This window comes from Pelodiscus sinensis, chromosome 8 (assembly GCF_052426305.1).
Source record: "Pelodiscus sinensis isolate ZL-2025 chromosome 8, ASM5242630v1, whole genome shotgun sequence".
NCBI lineage: Eukaryota > Metazoa > Chordata > Testudines > Trionychidae > Pelodiscus > Pelodiscus sinensis.
Window position 1 is genome coordinate 8,635,237 of NC_143059.1, and position 13,653 is coordinate 8,648,889.

General features: G+C 40.5%; 1 long non-coding RNA gene across 1 annotated transcript in view; it reads left to right on the forward strand.

The window, feature by feature from the left end:
* The first annotated feature begins 8,931 nt into the window (after nt 1-8,931).
* Nucleotides 8,932-13,653, forward strand: part of LOC142830367 (uncharacterized) — a 107,037-nt gene continuing 102,315 nt past the window's right edge. Inside the window, exon 1 of the long non-coding RNA XR_012905551.2 lies at nt 8,932-12,845. This is a non-coding gene — a long non-coding RNA (uncharacterized LOC142830367). The remainder of the gene's footprint in view (nt 12,846-13,653) is intronic.

The window sequence follows — 13,653 nt, forward strand, 5'->3', positions numbered from 1 at the left end:
AAATGTTACCATCAACTTCCCTTACTCCTTGTGAGGAGTAAGAGCACTGGTGACAATGAGGGGGGGGGGGGTGGCATTGAGGCTGGCGCGGAAACGTGATGTAAAATACGCAACTCCAGCTATGTAAATGACATAGCTTGAGTCAACATATCTATCTTTGACCTTCCGATGTGGTATAGGCCAGGCTTCAGAGCTTGACCATCTTGGCCATTCATCTTGGTTGGATTTATGCTCCATTGTGCCACTTGTGGGCAAGCCTGCTACTGGGGGCAGGGTTAGGGCCCTTTAAATCACTGCCAAAGCTCTGCACTGCATGTTCTGGGCAGTTCTAAGGACCGGCTGCCCTCAGCCCCCAAATTCCATCTCAGGCCATGCCCCCTCCAGAAGCATGGAGCAGAACCTCCCCCCCCCACACACACACACACCATGGCCACAGAGTCTGTGAGGCTTGGCCATCCAATGAATGGTAGCTCAGCCCTGAAGATTCTAATCTGCATTCATGCTAGGATCTGGAATTCAGAGCCTCTGCATCTGGGGAAAGAGGGCACCCTAATTCACAGGTTTCTCTTCAGTTCATACACTTTATTTAGCACAAGCCCCTCAGACATATTTGTAGTAAAACCAAATTAAAGCAGAGCTTGAGAAATAGAGATTTAAAATAAATGTAAATAAAAGCATATGGAAACATATGGTTATAGGTAAAAGAAAAGGATAAGATGCAAAATTTAGGCTGTACTTATTGAATTAATTCCCCGTCTCAAAGAATTTCTCACCTAAATCACTTCTCAACAGTACAGTAAAACCTGTGTTATCTGGCACACTCGGGGATTAGGGCATTCTGGTTATCTGAGGGTCCCATCAATGTAGGAAAAACCAATGGACAATAATAGTAAAATTCAAGTTTTGAATATTGGTAGTTTTGTAGTGTGAGGCACTTGGTCTCACATTTCTATTTTGTGTTAAAAATAATTTTTTAATTAAGAAGTGCTAATCAAGCCGATCACGGTAAACCAAGACACGCCTGTGCGCCTGAAGATGTGACAGTATTGTGGCTGGGGGCAATGCCGGTTAACAAAAATTTTCTGGTTAACAGAGTGTCGGATAACAAAGGTTTCACTATACTTCTACAGTCTGAAAACCTGGAATCCACCATTCTTGAGGCAATTCCAGCTGTCAGAGTAACTCTTCTGTAATGGATGTCTCCTTGACCTCTTTCTTCTTCTCTTATAGATTACTGTGTTTCTACCCAGGGTTCCCTTTTCAGAGACTTTTATTGGGGTTCTCTTTATAGTCTGAGTCAGATGAGGGCTTTTAGTATTTACATAGACTAAACTACAAACTGGCTTAGCCATTGTTCTCCGAATCACTGATCTCAAACCCACCCTCTAGGTCAGTGGTTCCCAAACTTTTCGGTGTCATGCCCCCCTTTTGATTTTTGAGAAACCTTCATGCCTCCTCACCCCAGCAAAACTTGTTGAGGAAAAAAAACCCCACTGACTGGGACCGAAAAACAAAAATAGCAGCAAAACTTGGGAGGGTGGGCGGAGATTGACGGGGGGTTGGTTCACCTCTCACAGCCCCTGGAATTTCTTCATGCCCCCCCAGTTTGGGAACCCATGCTCTAGGTGCTAGGTTCCAGGAACATCATAGCCTACATGTTACGTGAATCTAAAATTGTTCCCTGTACAAACATCTCACAGTAACAATCTGCTAGACATTAGCTTTTGGCAGAGACCACGTGACCCTCTTTGGTGAAATATTGAGAAAATGGTTTGATACAGGGTAATATACCTAACTGGGTGTGCCTGGGCATGTCTGTAGCATAGTGTGCGGTAGTATTCTCTCCCTGTATTTTTTTAATCAAAAGTGCATTTTTGAGTTTCTTCACCACCTATATTTATGACAGCCAAACAATTGCTTTAATTTTTTGAACTTGTCACTGGCAAATAATGTATATTTTCTCTTAACATTTTTTTTCTTCAGTAGGCCAAGAATAATTTCTCCCCCCCCCCCCCCCAAAATGACCCGCTATGGTCGCCACCTTTATTAAGTGCTCACATTTAGAAGTGACTTCTGACTTAAATTTCATACTGACTGTTGTGCACCAACAAAACCTAATGCCCTTTCCCACCTTTAATGAATGCCAAAGTCATCACAAAACCAAGCCTAATGAATAATGCATGTGGCCCAATTAAATGGTGTTTAAATTTGCTGTTTTATTTGCTGTGAGGAGTATTTTTTGCCAACTACTATCTTGTAGGCAGTGGTGAACTACATTTTGACGGCTGAACCTGAAATCTGTAGCTCCTTGGAACATTTTCAATTCTGTGAATTAATGCTGCTTTGGCTTGTTTGGAAAATTTGTCATATCTGATACGTGACTTAAAACATTTTCAGCGGTCCAACTCATGAGAGAATCCAGTATTTAAAATGGAAGTGTGGGTGGAATCAGGAACATTTTTCAAAATGTTTTGGTATGTCCATTTTAGATCTCCTTCACATATCTTTAAGCTGATCCAGTAGTGCTAAATTGATGCAAGAATCTCAATCACAGAAGCAACCCTATAATCTTTAAGAGTGAGAAGAAACAGATTCAGGAACATACAAACGTGATTTAGTTTACCTCAAAAGTGTAAGTGCAGCCACTGAAGTGCTTATGGTGAATATTTGGTAGATGTTACAAATCCCTTTGAGTCATCTCAGAATCAATAATCTAGCATCCATTAATCTCTGAAAGAGAACTATTTTTAGATGGAAAACCAAGGTTTTTAGCTACTTGTGCTCATTAAAAAACTCGTGACACTCTTTGCAAGAGCAGACATGCAGTGCTATCTACCCTGTGGTTTTCAAAAGTACCTAAAGAAGTTAGGTCTTTTGAGTCCCAGTTCAGCCTCCTTTCTGCTGGAATGGGGTTTTTAAATGTCAAAAAGTATTAAAGGGATTTGTTATCCTAAATCCAACAAGCCTAAATTCTATGCAATGACCTTGATTAATCATTTCACAAGCAATCTCTGTAAAAGTTCTGTCAACTTAGATTTCAATGGGAACTCCCATTGAAAATTCCCACCTATGGAATTCAGGCACAAAAATCCCATTGACTCCTCTTTTTGAACAGAGGAGCCATAGACCGTAAGATCTTTTGAGGCAAGGGCAGTTTTGTTATGTTTCCATTCAAGATCTAACACAATGGAGCCCTAATTCTGATTTGTACCTCTGATTTGTGTGATACAAACTAAGTATCGTCGTTTTTAAAACACAGATCGTAATAATGAATTGCTTTGAGATTTTGAAGTTCTTCCTTTGTTTTACACATTTATTTTCATTGTGGATAGAAAACAGATATTCCTTCTGTTTCTAATTTTGATTTGGGTGTATCCAGTCCATTTGGCCTAATAGGAAACTTCTATGGGTTCATTGTCATATATAGAAACAACTTTTGCTTGGGTGTTAATGAATCAGGGTGTATGTAATGGTTATTGAGTATTTCACCTGTAGGTCACCAGCTTGAATTTGGCTCAGGGGCTATTGACAGAAAGTAATTACTATCTGACAGCCGTTTGGTGGCCTGAGTGAAAACAGGTAGTTTCAGTCCTGATAGTCATGCTGAAAAAAATAGCTTCCCATGTGGGTTCTGCAATGTATTTTATTCCAAGTTAATGATGTAGATACAAATACGTAAATAAGTATTTTTGTATATCTCCTACCCTTCATCTGTTTGCCCTAAAGGGACATCAACGTGTAAAAGATACAAAGATTCTCTCTTTTTTTGTTTGTTTGTTTGTTTCTCCACAGCACTCAGTACAAAGGGGGAACTAGGTCTTTGGGTGCTATTGCAATGGAAATATTTATACTCTTATTACTCTTATACTCTGCCAACCCAAATATGTATTTTGTATGTTCACCCCAGTAAACTGATTGGTGCATGATCTGACATACCAGTAATGTTGGGATAGGACTGTGGCTGTTGGTTTCTGAAGATGATAAATACCTGTCTGACACAGAGCATTTGACCATATTAATTATAAAATATGCTAGCTAGGGATGTGTGGTTATTAATTCTATTAGACTTTTCTAATAGGGGATTCAGTACTTGCTGAGAAATGCTTGCCGGATTAATTAATCACAATGAAATATAATTTTCTAGTACAGGTGGAACCTCTTTGGTTTGGGATTCTCTAGTCTGACAGGATCACGGATGTTGCTGGACCAGAAAGCCCCTGGACTAGACAGCCCGGGCAGGAAGTAGCTGGCCGCAGAGTCCCAGCAGCCCAGGGCTGGCCAGAGAGCCAGGGGCCCCGTTCCAGCTGACCTCCAGTGGTCTGGCAAACTCCTTCCTTTGGGACCAATCAGGTCCCGAGGGTGCTGGACCAAGGAAGTCCAACCTGTATTTGCTGGGAAACTTAAATTGAAGCTTGTGTCAGTCAACCATGAGTGGTATATTTTGTATGCAGATATTACCAACCGAAGAAGTTCATGGGTTCTCTCATTTTTAAGTATGTGAGCTGTCCTTGCATTTGGGAGTATATTTATTTGCAAATAATCAGTCTTAGCAGGATTGGTCTCTACTGTTGTTTCCAGTTTTACCATGAAATGAGTTTGAGGGGTAGCCATATGAGTGATCTTCAAAAGAGAACAGTGCAAGATAGAAACAAAGGGCTTCACAGTGATACAATGCCATTCTCAGTTTCCCTTGTTGTTTCAATCCATAGAAACAGTAGCTCCTAGAATAGAATTATGCCTCGTTTCTGAGGGTACATTTAGATTACAGACTTTTGTTGACAGAAGCTTTGTTGACAGATACTATCGACAAATCTTCTGTCGACAAAGAGCGTCTAGACTACATCCAGTTCTGTCAACAAAGCAAAGTGCTTTGTCAACATGAGAGTGTAGATGCAAAGGACAGTGTAAATACAATAACACCTTCTGTCAACAGAACTCTGTCGACAAAATGCATTATTCCACGTAGAATGAGGTTTACAGCCATCGACAAAACTGCCAAGTTCTGTCGACGTTATGTTGACAGAACTTGGCGGTAGTGTAGACGCAGATATAGTTTTGTCGACAAAAGGCCACTTTTGTCGACAAAACCCTGTAGTCTAGACATACCCTGAGCGTAATGCCATTTATAAACTGTACAAGTGGAAATCTAGTGGGTTGGGACGTCTATATTCTTTATTCTTTATTCTTTTGTCATTAACCGGGAGGCTAAATTTCCATTAATTTCAGCCAACTTTCAGCCAAAAGAACCATACAGCATTAGGGCAAAAAAGTGATTGATTGCTTAGCTTAAAATTAATATGGTTAAACAGATGTTGGATGGATATGACAGTCTAATATACTTTTGTATTAACTCATAAGGCTAATAATCAGAATAAATATTAGTGTTTAAAGAGACTTAAAATGGCATTTCAAGACACACAATTCATTAATATCCTACATTGGTGATTTCTTTCAGTATTTTGTCAGAATAAACATGTTGTCTATTGTTTGCTGTTTTTTTTTTTGTTTCTTCTTCTTAAACCCTTGTACTCTGAGTGGAGCATAGGTCATCTACAAGTCTCCTCCATTTCATTCTGTCTTGAGACAAAACTTCTAGCTGACTCCAGGAGTACCCCAATTGTTATCCTTCAATCTCAGTAGAGCTTCTCCATGTTGTCCGAGGTCTTCCTCTTTTGCACTTTCCTTGCAGGTTCCATGTGAGAGCTTGACAGACTATGCTGGATGATGATCTTCTGAGAATGTGGCCTAGCCACCCCCACTTTCTTCTCTTGATTTGAATGTCAAGTGATTCTTGTCCTGTTCTGTTCTAAAGCTCCTCATTTGTGACAGTCTTGCCATTTGATGTGAAGGTGTATCTCAGGCATCTGTAGCTTGTGATTTGAAGACTTTTTAGTATGCCACGTCTCGCATCCATACAAGAGCATACTCTTCACATTTGTTAATGCTCAGTCCAATCATTGAGGCAGTTTTTTCTAGTGTTGTGACCTTTTCTTCCGTGCTTTCATGTTGGTGTGAAAGGAGGGCAACATCGTCAGCAAAATCAATGTCCTCTAGCTGTCTGAAAAGTGTCCACTGAATGCCACTTTTTTGTTTAGTCAGGGTTAATCTGGTAAATGCTTGTTTCAGGATTTCCAGATCAAGTTTCTTTAAAGTCAACTCTAAATGAGACTGCAGGGAAAGTGTTATTCCACAGCAATGATTTGTCTTAAAAACAAAAAATGGAGTAGACGACACCTTTAGGACTTTTAACTAGAGCTTATTTTTTACTTAGTAGCCGGTGACATGTAAATATCAGATTGTACTTCTGAGGCATGATTCTGCTTTTGCTTACCTCTGGGTAAATCAGAAAAAGGCTCATGGAGAGAGGTGTAGCCACCTAACACCAATATAAGTGGGATCAAAATCCAGCCCTATGGCTCTTAAATTATAGCCACATATTCTTGACTAATTTTGGGGAGATTGATTTGGCCCCTTTTCTATCAGACAGGCTCTTATCAAAGAGAGTACAGCAATAGCTTAACACATCTTGTCAGGAGTAAAGTCCAGCTTTTGAAGGAAGGAACTGCCATCCATTTAAAAATACGGTATCTAAAAACAAGGAAGATTGATAGTCTGGTCTCTTATTCTTCCAAGAGGAGCTAATAGAATTGAGATGTTGAATGTCTATAATGATTTCTTCAATAAAGCAAACAAAGTTCTTAGGCCTGGTCTACAGTAGGGGATAGGTTTGAATTAAGGTACGCGACTTCAGCTACCTTTACTCGAATTTTGGCGCCATCCACACTGCAGGGAGTTGAAAGGAAAGCAGTCTCCCTTCAGCTTCCCTTCCTCCTTGTGGAAGTAGGACTGCCAGCATCAAGAGGAATGCTCTCCTAGCAGGTATAGTGAAGACCTACTAATTCAAACCCTGGAAGATCAATTGCGGCTACTTTAAGGCCATGTCTACGCTACAGACAAGATCATTGTTTGAATTTAAATTCTTCTCTGCAAGATAATGGGGGCTAACAAATAACTAAATGATTTTGAATTTATTTTGCCTTGGGCTTATGGTATTCATATGCTTAAACATAACTGCGGTTTCCAAATTATTTTCCAGCAAGACAACAGAAGAATGTTTGTGGGTTGTTATTTTTTAATTTTCAAATCAAATGTGACACTATGAAGGATACCTAGCCAGCACACATTTTAGTGAAGAAGCTACACCTATTGCACCCTACATCCATTGCACATTACAAACTCACATGATTTTCTGTCATTTAAAGAAATCTGGATTTGTATTTTAAACAGACAGTACCTTTCATAGAACCTTTTGATAAAACGATCTATCGTTGCTTCAAGTCTGCAAAAATACTATTGCTACGGATGCTGCAGTTTTACTGATTAGAAGTAATTTGCTTGATCTACCCCACCCTGTCTACTTTTCAACTTTTTCCTCTCATTCTTTTTTTTAAAAGAGGACTTCTTAAGATTTTCTGATTCATTATAAGGTTAATATATAGTTTATTGTGAGCCTGATAGCTTGATTAATTAAACACTGAGCTGTGGAACCGCTACAATTCATGTGTCAATTCAGACAATTTTCTGGAAATGATTTGAATCAATTGCTAATGAAATTGAGAAATTTAGCAGAAGCTTTCTGACTTTCAAGTGACAGCACTCATATTTAACTCAAGAAATGTGACAGTAAATGACAACATAAAAAGTACTGTGAATTATTTGCCAGATCATGTGAAAATTACAGCAGCATCCTATCGAAACAGCTTGTGGCTCATCAGCATGAAAATAAACAGTTGTAATCACATACTTAGAAATCTATGATGCCGTTTAAAATATAAAAGATTCTGTCTGAAATAAACAAAGAACATAATCTTCATGAGCAGTTATAATATTTCATAATTTCTCTGAGTATAACATGATAGATGAGCGTACTGCTATTAATATTAAAATTGTAATCCCGTGGAAAAGATAGTGTCTTTGTACCTATTTTGAGAGTTTAATATGATTATATATAACAGTCTAATTTTTCTTCTCTGCTGTAATTAACATGCTCACTGTTGCAAAGTTTGTATTTAAAGTGATGTTCTGCTGCATTTGTTTCCATAACTTTTCACTCCCAGACACACTTTAATTAATTTAAAACTTCATCCAGATATAATGAGACAGTTATTGCGTGTTAATGAAATATCAATGGAAAGTGTACTAATCAATAATTAATCTAATTAAGGTGTATAAAAGACAATATTGCTATGTACTTAACTGAAAACTGTATAAGTAACACATGCATATTTAAATTTGTATTAATATATTTGTAAGGAATTTTTAGATCATGCTGTTTTATGGGTTTACAGGAGAGAAATAAAATTAAAATGTTTGTCAAAGAGCTTCTGGAGTAAACATTAAATGCAACCCTGAATCATTTTAACAGTCGCTTAAGATTCTTGTGCGTTTCTAACACATACTAGGAATGAAAATATATTTTACTGAAAATAAGGCTCAACTTCCAGGGAAGATTCCTCTTTGGTATAGGCCTAGCTCATACATATTCCATATTGCTATAGATTGAAATTCATACACTGAACTTAAATGGGGAAATATGCATCTTAACTTGAAAATTCTGCATTTCTATGTGTGGGGAAATGATTAACTATGGAATTACAAGCAATGCCTCCTAATTTAAGACTTCCACTTAAAGCAGAAATTCAATCTTTTTATATATGAAGAACAAGCAATATTGTTGACAAAACTGCCGTGTGTACTCTTTGTGAATGCATTTTCTGAGAATTTACAGGTAAATCTGTTAATTAGATTAAAGGATCAACTTTTAAATGATTAATTCCAATAAATTTAATCTTTGTTGAATCTCTTTGAAATGATTTTCAAAATGGATTAGTGTAAGACTCTTCAAGTTTTGCATACAGCTTAGCTGCAACTGAGTTTTAAGTGTAGTTTACATACTAGATTGTAATGAGTTTGGGTATCATAATCAATAATATACTTAATCATTCTTGCTACCATTATGGTGAATTTTGGTGATATGATAGTTGTGTTCTAGCCTGCATTTGAAGAGGAAGTTTTTGTTTTACATACAGAATATTTTCAGCGTACAATTGATAATGAAAGTCCTCAAAACTGGAGCTTTTTTTTTTAAAATAAATAATTTAGTTCACATTCTAACATTATTTGGGAGCCAATTTTTAGTTTTAATTCACAATTTTTCTTTCATTTAAAAATCTGCAAATTGTAGGGCATCACAAATTTGTAGATTGAGGCAATTTGAATTCTATGGAGTTACGTAAATATGCTGTTAATTAGGAAAAAATAATTGTGGTGTTTCGTATAACAACTCTTTAAGCCTCACATTTAACTGACAGAGAATGAGATGTTTAGGAGACTGCTGGTACTTTGTTGAAGGTGCTAAATGAGCTGAATGAGCTCAACAGTTTCAAGTCAGTGCTCAAAGCAATAGCTACTGAGTTGAGGACACTGTTCTTTAGGAAACTTCTCAGCCAACTGAGGAGCATTCGATTTTCCCTAAGACCGAGTCAGTGGTACTCCCTTGATGTACCAGACAGCACAGGTAGACAAAATTTAATCTCAAATGTATGAAACAAAATATTTTGGGCTCTGAAACATCAAGTAGGCTTGTGACACCTTAGAGCAGGGGTGGCCAACCTGTGGCTCCAGAGCCACATGCGGCTCTTCAGAAATTAATTTGCGGCTCCTTGTATAGGTACCAAATTCAGGGTGGGAGCTACAAGTGCCAACTTTCTATTGGGCCGGAGGGCACTCACTGTTCAACCCCCAGGTCTGCCCTAGGTGCTGACCCCCTCCACCCTTCCCCCTAAGATCCTGCCACTTCCTACCCTCTGTACTGAGCCTGTCACACACCTGCTTCCCCCCTCCAGTCCCTTCCAGTGAGAGAGAGCTGATTTCAGTGGGCAGGAGGAAAAGGAGGAGGCGGCACTGACCAGAAAGGCTGCCAGGGGGCAGGATGTGCTGGGAGTGGTGGTGGGGAGATGATCAGGGCTGGTGACAGCCAAAGAGCAACAGTTATATATGTGAATTGGTAAATTTTGGCTCCTCCTCTGGTTTCAGTTGGCCACCCCCGCCTTAGAGATTAACAAAAATACCTTTTGTGTCATGAGATTTCATGGACAAAACTCACTTCCTCAGATGAGCTTGAGTGGAGAAAAACAGGGGGACACTCACAATTTATAACAGCAGAAGAGGGGACGGGGAAAAACTGAAAAGGCTGGACATCTCTTATCCAGCACACTCGGAACTGACTGATCCCAAACCAGGGAATTTGTTGGACTGAGAATGTTCCTTGCCATAGCCCCCAGCCACCGACTGGGTAGGCTGCCTCTGGCAGGGTCTGGAGGTAGTTCCCCCGTACTTCCCTCTGAGCTAGCAGTGTTCTGGCCCCGCTGCTGCTGCCCCAGACAGACTTCCTGCTGGACTCCAGCAGTGCTGCGGGCTGCCAGGGGCTGGCTCTGGCCCTGGTCGGGCTGCAGAGTGCTCGGGCTCTGGTCCCCAGCCCTGCGGCAGCCTGCAAGTTCTGGCCCCACTTTTTGTGGGTTATCCAGGGCTCCGGCCCTATGCTGCTGGGTGGTGTTGGGGCTGCCACCAGCCCTGGGCCCGGGCCCGCTGTCAGGAGCTGCCAGGGGCTGCTGCTGGCTCCAGCCCAATTGCTGCAGGCTGCTGGGGTCTGCTGTCAGCCTAAGCTTCTGCCCTGACCCAGTACATCAGCCCAGCCCCTTCTAGATTGCCCTCCTGCCGCTAGACTACCAGGGTTCTCTGATGAAGCTGGACCACGGATGTTGCCAGACCAGAGAAATCCAGTTTTGAGAGGTGTAATCTGTACCTGTCAATTGTAGTGCTAATGAGGCTAAGTGAGTGGGCTAGAAGTATCCCATACTTAGCTTTTGATATTGATGAGTGTTAAATGTAAGGAAGCTGGTTTTATAACGGGCCATCAGGTTAATATCTTCATTCAGGCCAAGGGAAACTGTTAAATTTGCATATGAAGGTCAATTCCTCACTCTCGAGTTGGCTTGTGAAATTTTTATATAGAAGAATGACTACTTTTAAATCCATGCTTTAGTGCGCAGATAGGTTAAAATATTCCCCTACAGCAGGGCTTCTCAACATGCGCGGCACAAGGCCTGTATGTTTGCGGCCCGTGGTGCGGTTTCAGTTTACGCAGCCCGTAGGTGGGATCTTTTGAACATGGCCTCCACTAGGAACATGCTCTACAACAGCAAAGCATCTCCCAGGCTGGGTGAGCATTGAAAGATGCAAGCAGATGGGCTCGCTGAAATAGACGGCTACAGGGTGTCGGCGATTCTAGCCCACAGGGAGGAGGTACTAGGAGTGCCGGGGCATTATGAGCAATGCTTTGTATTCATGTCCATCAGTGTGAAATAAGCTATTTGCATAGATATTTTCATGTATATGCAACCACACTTAAGTTGCAGCCCTCAGCATGTGGCTGTGAGTATCATTGTGGCCACTGGGGCTTCCAAAGTTGAATAACCCTGTCCTACAGCTTTATGTGCGTTACCATTTCTGATGTCAGATTTGTGTCCATTAATCCTTCTTGTAGAGATGGTCAGGTCTAGCCAATATACATGGCAGAGGGGCATTGCTGGCACTTGATGGCATAGATCATATTAGAGGATGTGCTGTTGTATGAGCTTCTGATGTTGTGGCTTATATGGTTAAGTTCTGTGATGGTATCGCTTGGATAGATGTGTGGACAGAGTTGGCAAGGGGGTTTATTGCAGGGGTAGGTTCCCGAGTGAGTGTGTCTGAGGTGTGATCCGTGGTTGCTGGAAATAATTGGGGTAAAATTAAACTGAAGCAAAACTAAATATTTCACTTTATGTAGCCTTAGAAAACTTTTGGTTTGGGGCTGAAATTTTTGGGATGGGGAAGAGATTAAAATGTATACAAATCCCATTTAAATTATGTTATGTGCATTGTTGGCCAAAAAAATCTACAGTGAAAAATTATGTTTTTCAAACATCTCTATGTGGAATATAGAATGCTAATGGGCAAGACAGTAATTGGTGTAAAAGTGAGTGGGTAGATTTGTCAATGGTAGATTAATTGGTTGCAAATCGTCATTGTTCTTAATGAATCAGGCTGCCAACTTGCTTGCATGTAGCCATGGAATTTTGGACACGCCGCTGAGGCTTTCTCCTGCTTCACTGCGGTAAAGGAGCTGTAAATCCGTCCATGTGCTGTCTTTTGTGCCTCAAAAATAGTGAGAACTAATCAGACTATACCAGGGAATCTGTCCCTACATTTTGAAATAAAATAGGCTAGTACTTCGTTGCTTCAACTCATTAACGTTGTTCCATCGGAACAAGAACTTTTGAGTTTTCCATTCAGGTATGAAATATTTAATAGCAAAAAACAAGCATATTCCTTTTTTGAGCCATACATCAAACTGAGTTCAAAACACAAGATAAGATTCCTGGAATTGTCCTCAAAACAAGCATTATAAACCTAGGAAATTCGGAGCTAGTTAGTTAAACTGAAATAAAAATACAAACATATGAAGGGAATGTATGGGTAAGACACTTACATAACCATAATCCCATCTATTATGGACACGACAGAAGAAAATTATAATTAATGTATTTTTATAATACCAGACTAAACAGTTTAAAAAAATAAATTTTCATCTTTTCTTTCCCTCATGGCATCACTACAGGGTAAAGTTAAGATGATTTGGTTACCTTAATGGATCAGCTTGCGAACAGGAACAGGAACAGCTAACAAGGAGTTTGGAGAAGGCGTTCTCCAGGTAAAAGAGGAGTAAAAACAGGACCCTTGTGGTAAGTGGCTGTCTGGAGCGTGTGTTTGTGTGTGGGGGAGTTATTTGCTGTGTGCTGAGGTTGTCTTTGTCTGGTTGGTTGGTTGGTTTGTTTGAAGGAGCTTCTAAAAGGTTTGAAATATAGAAGCCTCTGTTAATTGGCTGAGCCTCGGTCAGGGGGAGGGGCTATCAGAGTTATATAAGCCTGTGACTCAGTGACCAGGAACAGCTAACAGGGAGTTTGGAGAGGGAGTTCTCCAGGTAAAAGAGGAGTAAATACGGGACCCTTGTGGTAAGTGGCTGTCTGTAGTGTGTGTTAGTGTGTGGGGGGGTTATTAGTGTGTGTGTGGGGGGGGGGGTTATTTGCTGTGTGCTGAGCTTGTGATTGTCTGTTTGGTTGTTTGAAGGAGCTTCTAAAAGGTTTGAAATCTAGAAGCCTCTGTTAATTGGCTGAGCCTCAGTCAGGGAGGGGCTACCAAGGCTTGATAAGCCTGTGAGTCAGCGACCAGGGAGCTTGCGAATGGGAAGTTTAGAGGGGGAGGTTAGAGGGTGCTAGTGACTCTTGACCTTCTTTAAAACATAACTCTTATAATAATCTATATTCCAGAGGTTTAAAAAGAATCCCAGTTTATACTTAAACTTATTCTTTAGAAAAATGGAGGCAGAAGCCCAGCAGCAGAGTGGGGGCTATCCTGTTTATTGCGTCGAGTGTAATATGTATGATTACCTGCCCTGTGGGTGGGTGGCGTATGTGTGCACCCATTGCAAGGAGCTCCTGACTCTCAGAGACCGAGTTCGGGCTTTGGAGGCCAGGGTGGCTGACCTGGAGG